The sequence below is a fragment of the Chlorocebus sabaeus genome, chromosome 29 (genome assembly GCF_047675955.1).
Source record: "Chlorocebus sabaeus isolate Y175 chromosome 29, mChlSab1.0.hap1, whole genome shotgun sequence".
NCBI classification, from domain to species: Eukaryota; Metazoa; Chordata; class Mammalia; order Primates; family Cercopithecidae; genus Chlorocebus; species Chlorocebus sabaeus.
This window is the reverse complement of record NC_132932.1, coordinates 10,414,626-10,423,531: the sequence shown is the minus strand read 5'-3', so window position 1 is coordinate 10,423,531 and position 8,906 is coordinate 10,414,626.

Genomic DNA, 8,906 nt, shown 5'->3' with positions numbered 1-8,906 from the left:
AGCATGGTATTGGTGAAAGAACAGATGCACAAGGCAATGAAACAGAATAGACAGCCCATTCAAATATCGTCAACTGACTTTTGACAATGGTGCAAAGGAAATTCGATGGAGAAAGGATAATTTTTTCAACAAATGATGTGGGAATTAGATACAAATTTCCTATGCAAAAAAATTCCAAATAATGTATGTAAGAATCCACACTCAATGAGATTGATTCTAACTCCTCATACCTTTAGTGTGTGAACTATTGTGCTATGTACAATATTGTCTTCCAAAGAGTGAGAAAAATAGGAAGAGGAGAAAAATAACAACAATACAGAGGAAAAACCTGACAAGTCATGTTGATAGCAGATATCTTCGACATGACATGATGAGAATGGCACTTTATCTCTGTAGTATTCCTTCTAAAAACTATAATTCTAGTGGAATGATAAGAAAAACATCAGGCAAATCTCAGTTGAGGGGAATTCTACAAAATATCTGACAAGTACTTCTCAAATTTTCAAGGTCATTGAAAAGAGGAAAATCTAAGAAAATATCCTAGCCAAGAAAAGCCTACAGTCATGACAACTAAACGTAATATGGTATAAGAAGGACATTGGATAAAATCTGACAATGTATACTTTTTCTTAATAATGTATCAACTGTGATACATTATTAATTGTGACAAGTGTATCATACTCATGTAAAACATGAATAATAGGGGAAAATAGAGGCAGGATACATGGGGGCTCTCTGCACTATCTTTTCAATTTTTCTGTAGATCTAAAACTATTCTCAGTATTAGGCACACTCTCTCCAAGCAAAGGATAAACTATTGTGTGTTTTTCCCTTGGCCAGTCTTATGAAGCACTCACTTTATTTTTTTCCACTTAATAAAGAAGTAAATGCATAAATAACTTAAAAGAAAATTTTTAATTAAAAAATAATTTAACTGATGACCAAATGCTTAACCATGGTGACCCTACCAGATAGTGTTCATGAGAAGGCTTCCTGAACACTAAGCTGATTTCCTAAATAATATCCTTAGCACACAAATAAAAAAGCAAGCTATACGTTTCTATTTTCAACCAGAAAAACAGCGGCTAAAACCTTTCCTTTTCAACATATTCCATTTTCTCATTAAAACAGAAAAAGGAGAGACATTAGCAGTTAAAACACCACCTTTATTAATACAAAATTCATTACGTTAAAAAATAGACCAAAAGGAGAAATGCTATGGATACCTAAGGAAGCATGATTGCAATATATTGAGTCTTTTTCACGCCTACTAAGGCTTTTCAGGATAAACACAGTATAATCGGGGGCTCTACTAGAGTTGAGAAATTTTCATCAATGCAGTTTGGTCACTGAAAATTTTTCCATTCACTAATAACTTAGAAAATACATTCATTCATTTAACACAGTTTCCTGAACACTCATTTTAATGCAGACAGGTAGTTTGAACTTGGTATTAAAAAACAGAACCAGACAAAACTATTGATCTCCAATAGTTCCTAAGTGGAATGCACTGTGATGAGTAGAATAAAGTGCACAGAAAAGGGGATCCAACCCAGGTCCCAAGGAACTGATGAGCTTGGAGGATGAGAGGCACTTTGGTCACCGTGAGGCCAAGAAAAACGTGGGAATAAAAGATGAGGGCCCTCGAGCTGTATTGTATCACCCAGACCTCACTTGGCACTCAATTTCCTCTATAGAGGTAATGTACAAACTATGTGCTGACTAATCCCCAAGGGAAGTTGTCTGGTTTTTCCTCTCCTGGTATGGGTTATAATTATAATGTAGAGGATGACTTACAGGAGTGCTGGCTCCTCAGGCAGCAGTGATGATCAAACAGACACATTTATTTAAATAATTATTTGCTTCTTTTTCTATATGTGTAACTTTGGAATGAAAACTGTATATACACTACCTGTTCAAGACACTTTCCGAAGATATTGTAGTGATTATGAATTTGTTTAAAAAAAACTGTTCTTGGAGGAAATATGTAAAAAGTTGTTGAAATGTTTATATCTTCTGACATAATGGTTGTGCTTCTGAGAAAGTTTCCTACGTAATTAAAGATAGTTGTTGAAAACAACTGGAAAACTTCATCCTAGTAAAAACACTTTTTTGTGAAAAACCTAGATTTTCATTTCAAAAAGATTAGTTAATTACATTATTATGCTATGTCAAGAAGCTGTCAAGAATCTTGTTTTCAAAGATTATTAAAGATATTATAATACATCATGCTATGATATTAAATGGAATCAAAGGAGTTATGTAAAACTATAATTTCAAATATACACACAAATAAACACATAGCAGAAAATGCAACAAAAAGAAATGCACCAATAATTGAACGAGAGTTCTACGAGTAATAAGCAAATATTTTTAGCTCATATTTTCATAATGCGTATTTTCTAAACCTTTTCCCTTGAACAGGAACTACCTTACATTTTCTCCATAATAAAAATGTTACATATGTCTATAAAACATATTTGATATTCTTTTTAAAATTAGATTTACTCAAAAGAAAGTAATAATTCAAAATATGGACTCTTGTATGTAGCTGCTGTAAATCAAAAATTATTTTTTCGATCCGTAACGAAGAGACTGATGTTTGGAGAAAGTGCCATCTTTGTTTTTAAAAACATGATTCATGGTCTGTTTCTTGGGTAGGATTGCCACAAGGACCAAATGTGATGGTGTGTCAAGTACTGTTATTATTGTTAATATTATTACTCACTTGCTGTAAGTGGAGACTAATATATTTCTCCATGGGTTCTTAACATAACCAGAGTTACATATTTATTATGTGTTCTGATTAAATTATTCACCTTACTTTGATTAATTTCAAGATATTTTCCTGTATTCATAGGAAGTATTAAAAAGAGTTATCCGGTTTCAGTTTTTGATTAGTGTCTTTTCAGGCTGCAACACAGACTTCAATGAATGGAAGGGAAATTTTTTAAAAAATGAGGAAGATCTTTTTTCACAAGTATTCAGTCCTGACAAAATCACTTTGGAAAAAGAGTTTCACTTTGTCATTGCCCTTCCTTCTTCAATCTCACACCCAGGCCGAAGTTCACACATTTTCTTTAATCTGCTCTTTTGAGCAAATCTGAAGTGAGATGCTATTTAGAAGAAACTAATGAGAAGGTATTTGCCAGTGAGAACAATTGCCAGGCATGGATACTCCACCTGCCAGCAAGACTCTTGCTAATCTGGGGGCCCTTAAGGAAGCGGAAACACAAGCTTTGACCCTCTCTGAAGAACTGGCCTTAAGATGACTGGACTCAGCCCACTGAACACAGCTGGTTAGACTGTCACATCAGGGTTAAGAACAGAACTGGAAACAACTTTTCACCCTGATTACTACCTAAATAATAGTCATTAATAATTGTCCCCATTATTGCAGCACATACTTTCACATGGACATTTTACATTTCATCCGTCAAAGGCTGTATTATCTCCATCTTCCAGTTAAGGTGTTTAAACTGGCATGACTTGAAGAGGACAGGATGTGGGATTCAAATCCAGACTTGTCAACCCCAAAACCCTTAATATATTCTATAGTTGAATTTTCCATTGAAGGAGTCTTCCACGTAGGAGGGATGGTAATGGACAAGCATCTCCCATTCTCCACCATTTAGCAAACCCCATTCATGAGAGACGAGAAGGAAAATGAACTGGTGCTGGGTGAGGGACCAGGAAAAGGAGGTACAGACAGTTTAAGTAGGAGTCATACTGTGTCGCAAGGCCAAGAGGTAAGAATGTAGCTTTTGTTATTTATGTTGTGGGATCCAAAGGGTTTCTTGAATTGTGCTTGGGAAAAATGAGAATTTCCAAGCTGTATTTTAAGGAGCTGTGTGGAGAACTGCTTACAGAAGGGCAAGACTTGAGAATTCAATTAAGAGATTAGTCTGAACAGAAGAACAACCATGTGGATCTGAACCTGAGCCTTCTCGGTGGGAAAGAAAAGCATATGACAAACGAAAACAAATTACCAAGGTGTATTGATAGGAGTCAGTGACAAAGTAAAAGGCTAAGAGATATGTAGAAAACAAAGAGGATCTCTGAGACTCCATACCCATGAAACTGAAATGAGGATAAAAATACTACAAGAAAACTAGGAGGTGTGGTGAGGAGGTTATAATTCTGTTTTGGACTGGAATTGATCACTTTAAAAAATTATAACTAAGAACTGGCCCTCTAAAGAACAGTGAGCTGTAGGATGCTTTGATATAATTTTGGTCATAATCTCTAACGATACTGATTTACAGAGAAAAATATAACATCAATCATTACAAGAAAGCCTAACTCTGGCTAAGAATAGTTCTAGCCTCATGATGGGATTAAGCAAGAAAGGAACTCTATGTACTTAAAAGTTGGATATAGCTTCATGGGAAATGACAAACACTTGGGAAAGGACAGAGAGAAGCAAATCCTTGGGGATGCAAAATAGGATCAATGAAATTCTTTGGTTCTACATTTTTAAAACCCCATGAGGAAAGGGGATAGACAGATGGTTCTTTAAAACATAGGCTGAACTTTTTTTTCATCTAAGAAAGAAAAACTATACTTGCCCTTAATTTACCCTAAATAAGTCTATAAATAGAATCATGCATGCCTTTTACTAAAGTACAACTGTCAATAAACATGTTAACATTTACATTTTCATTGCTTGAATATCATTCTAACACAATAAACACATCAATCTAGTCAATGTTGTTTCCCGATTTGAACAAAAAGTATAAGAAAATACCGTGGATAGTGAAGTTTTTTTTGAATAATAAATAAAGTGTGTGCATTTGATAACTGTGTGCCTTTGTATATATTTTTCTTAAGAAGGATTACAGAAATACATTAAGAAATGTTGCAGGCAGTCACTATGATTTACTGAGAAGTATCCCTTTATAGTTTGTATTGACTAACACCATCAGAGTATATGATATGCCTCTCTTTCAAAAGTGTTAACTCATGAAGTTTGTGTGGAGTTCAAAACAGTATTTCTCCTTTGAGCAGACCTACACAATCCAACCCAAGAAGAAACTCATAAAAGAAATGAAAACATGAAGACAAGGACCGTATCTTCTTAGAGTAGGCAAAGATCTGCATAAGTAATGCATACACCCACCTCAAAAGTGTTAGTAGGTTCTAATTCTATATTTTTGGTTAATATCTACATTGATGGGTTGCTAAATTGACACACACATCAGTTCAACATGCAACCATTTGCCCCATGCTGATGCATAGAGGTTGTTCTTTGAAGAGTTTCCCTGTAGTTAGATGACAACCCAGTCTCCCTTTCTCATGGAATTTGTAATATTCAGACACTCATACTTAGGAGTTTATTCAAAATCATTAACTCACTAACAACATTCTAGAAACATTTATTGGGTACACATTATATAAAGCACACTGGATGAATTAATCTCTTAGAGACTTATACCTGCTTGTTTAGCCAAACAGACTCACTGGAGGGATGTGTAAAAATGGTTCAACTAATTCTGTGTGTAGAAACAGCAATGTAATCAATACCTGAATAGACCTAGATGCGTAATGTCAGTAGACATAATGATCTGAGAGTTTTACACAAATTATCAAACAAGTTTCAGATTATTTGTTGTCATGAAGGCAACTGATAATGTGTCAACGAATCAACTGTACAGTGGGGACCTGGAAAGGAGACGTTTATTCCTGAATATGCCAGTGGTGACTGGGTGGGCATATATTGGTTCTTCTCTGATTTGACACATCCTCCAACAAACTGTAAAACATACTCTAATAGGCTTACACTGCCATATGGCAGGAGAAAAATGCCTCCTGTATTAAATGTCACCAACACAGATGATTTCTGTTATATAATAAAATATGCAAAACACATAATGCATATTCTTTAGGTGAGATTATAATCACTGCCAAATTCATATTGTTTCTGTTTCTAGAGTTCCTTTCTATTATAGTTATTACCTTCACTCATTGATTCAAATATTTATTGGTACATACTATGTTTCAGGCATTATATTAGAAGCTGGGGGCAGGAAGAAGAGAAGAACATGGGAGAAAATGATACATTAGCAAATATCTCACCTAGTATGCTCCTTACTATATTGGAGATTCACACATGATATTCTGGGAATGCAACTATGGGAAAGACAGCGCTAAGAAGTGCCAGAATGTCTTTGTGTTTCCAATAGTCCTTTTAGAGATAAAACTTGGTGAGCACAGAATTAATCACTGGGTTGGAGTGTAGGAGAGAGGGAAGTGGACTGGCCCATTCTAGGTTCTTAACCAGACAGTTAGTGACAAACCTGGGTCTAGAATGTAGGCCTCAAACCCAAGTGTCGTCATTTCATCTTCAGTGTTATTGCTACTAAAAACCCATATCGATCCAAACCTACTTAGAGCAGTGTTTTATCTATCAGATTTTGCATTTATCCAAAGTCTTTAGTACCTTAATCCAAAATTACGTGAGAGCTTTGTCTTTCAATCTTCCTCCTGGGGTTTGTCTTTGTCTTTCAATCTTCCTTCTGGGGTTTTGTACAGGACCAGTCATAAAATATATACTCAAAAATGTTTGTTGATTGAATAAATGAACGAACTGTGTAATGTAGGCACAAAGCAAGTCTGTGAGAAGGCAGGTAGGTATGAAGATAGAAGACAGGCAGATGTGGTTACAGGTGTCGTGCTTAGAAACACTTTTCAATCTCTCAAATTATTTCAGAAATCCGTATCTAAAGCTGACCCTTCAAGAGGTGTTATAATACTCACTTTTATTACTGTCATTCAAGATTATAATACACTGGTTGATTTTAACCCTTGTTACCTGCCAATCTCCATCTCCCAACTAAAAAACTAGGAGCTCTTCTCTTGTCAACTAGATATTAAATTCTAGACAATCACAAATAATACAGAAAAATTAGCACCAAAATTCTGGCAGAAGAAAACCCACAGATACCTAAAGCTAAAAATGTGAATGAAGGGGGCAAAATCTAGATGATGATGATGATGATGATGATGACGACGATGATATTAAAAATAAAAAGACACTCTGACTCAAGTTTTTTCATTTTAGATCATGATATTTTGGGGTAGTCAAAACAACTGACAGTTGCATACTTTTAATATTATTTCAAAGAAGTCACAATTTCTTGTCCTCATTTTCTTCTCCTTAACCCATTTGAAGAAATAATAAAACAATGCCATCAAACTAAGTCCGACAAAGAAAGAAAAACCTCTCTGGGAATCTTGTGCCTTCCTCATTTAGTCATATTACAGATTGGGAATTGCGATCACTTGAAAAAATAATAATTTTTTTTTTATTATTGGTGTTACTGGCAATACATTTCATATCAATTAAAATTTTGACTGGTCTGTTTTTATTTGGTAAAAATTTTAAAAATAGCACCTGAAAAGAACGTTACTTCTCCTCACTCTTCACACATTTGTGTTGTCAATAATATTCTTTCTTTTTCTTCACTTAAAACGCTTTGATAATGTTTCTAAAGACTCACAATATTTTTCTTATCCCTTACTCCTACGGGGAAACATGTTTAAATCTTCCAGCTAGAATTTCTTCAGCTCACTTAAAGAATTTCACCTTCTCAACACCCTTGCATTTAGCTTAATGTTTTTCAGATTTCCAAACTCTATTACCACAATGCTATACAAATAACCATAGTTCAAGGGTCAGCAAAAGGCACCTATTAGGTGAAAGGTTGAATAACTTGAAAGAAAAGAGTTACAATTTTAAGAAAGAGGTTTAGCAGGTTTGGGACCTCTTGTGTGCTGGCGCGACTCCATCCATTCTTATTTTGGCTCTCCATCACTAAGGTGTTAACTTTTTAGCTGCTGGGGATTTGAGCTTTATTAGGTTTTCCCCTTCCATTTACTTATTAAGCTTGAGGAAACATTACTTCATGGCCAAAACAATATTTCAGGTTTTATGAATCAGTTTGCCTTAGGGAAAGATCGAGTTAAATTTGTATCCTAAATATGTTCTCATATTTATAACCAAATTAATTCTGTAAACATGATTCTTAAAAAACACATTGAATCATTCAGGTTAAAACAGATGTTACTCATCCATATTTAAAAAAATTTAAAAAGCCCTCAAATGTGATTCTTTATGTGTCTACTCAGAAGAAGGAAAGAAAACAAGCATATTCAAGGCAAACGAAGGACACAGCCACAGTTTAAGCATCACATTTAGATTCTTCTTTTCCTCTTCCTTCTTTCTTTGAGATTTTGACAAAGAGGAGAAAAAACTTTTGCTCAATCTGTTTTTAAAGACTAGATGTCTTACCCATGACTTTGAATGGAAAATAACTAGCTAATAAGTTGTGAGAGAGCCACAGACTAAATAGAGAAACAGGCACGCAATAGGTTTTTACAGGATGAGAACATGGAAATTTGGCACCGATAAATGTATTCACCCATTCATTCATCTATCTATTCATTAGGCAATTATTAAGTGAGGACCCCAAATGTGTAAGACACAGTGCCAGCTACAATAGGTGACAGGCTCTAAAGAAAGAGTCCTAGGAGATTGGATGAATATAAGGAGAGAATTTATTTTACGTAGTTGAGTCAAATGGACCCTAAAGTACAAAGAAAGTTTCTTATATTTAGTTGTGTAAACCTGGGCTGTAACAAGTATTACAGGACCACTATCCAGGCTAAAAAGAATGTAGAATGAGATTACCCAGGTTAAACCATGGCCTCGATATGTACATCCTGGGTTTGCACCCCCAAATGGTCATCAGCTCTGCCAATTTCTATGTGGGGTTGGAATAGGAGCAGCCAGTGGCCCCTCCGCAGCCTCATGATAATCCATGGGGCCATGACTAACTTAAACAAGTAAGTCATTGTCACCACTCAGTGTATTTTCATAATCCAGTTTAACAGTAGGGAAAGTTTCT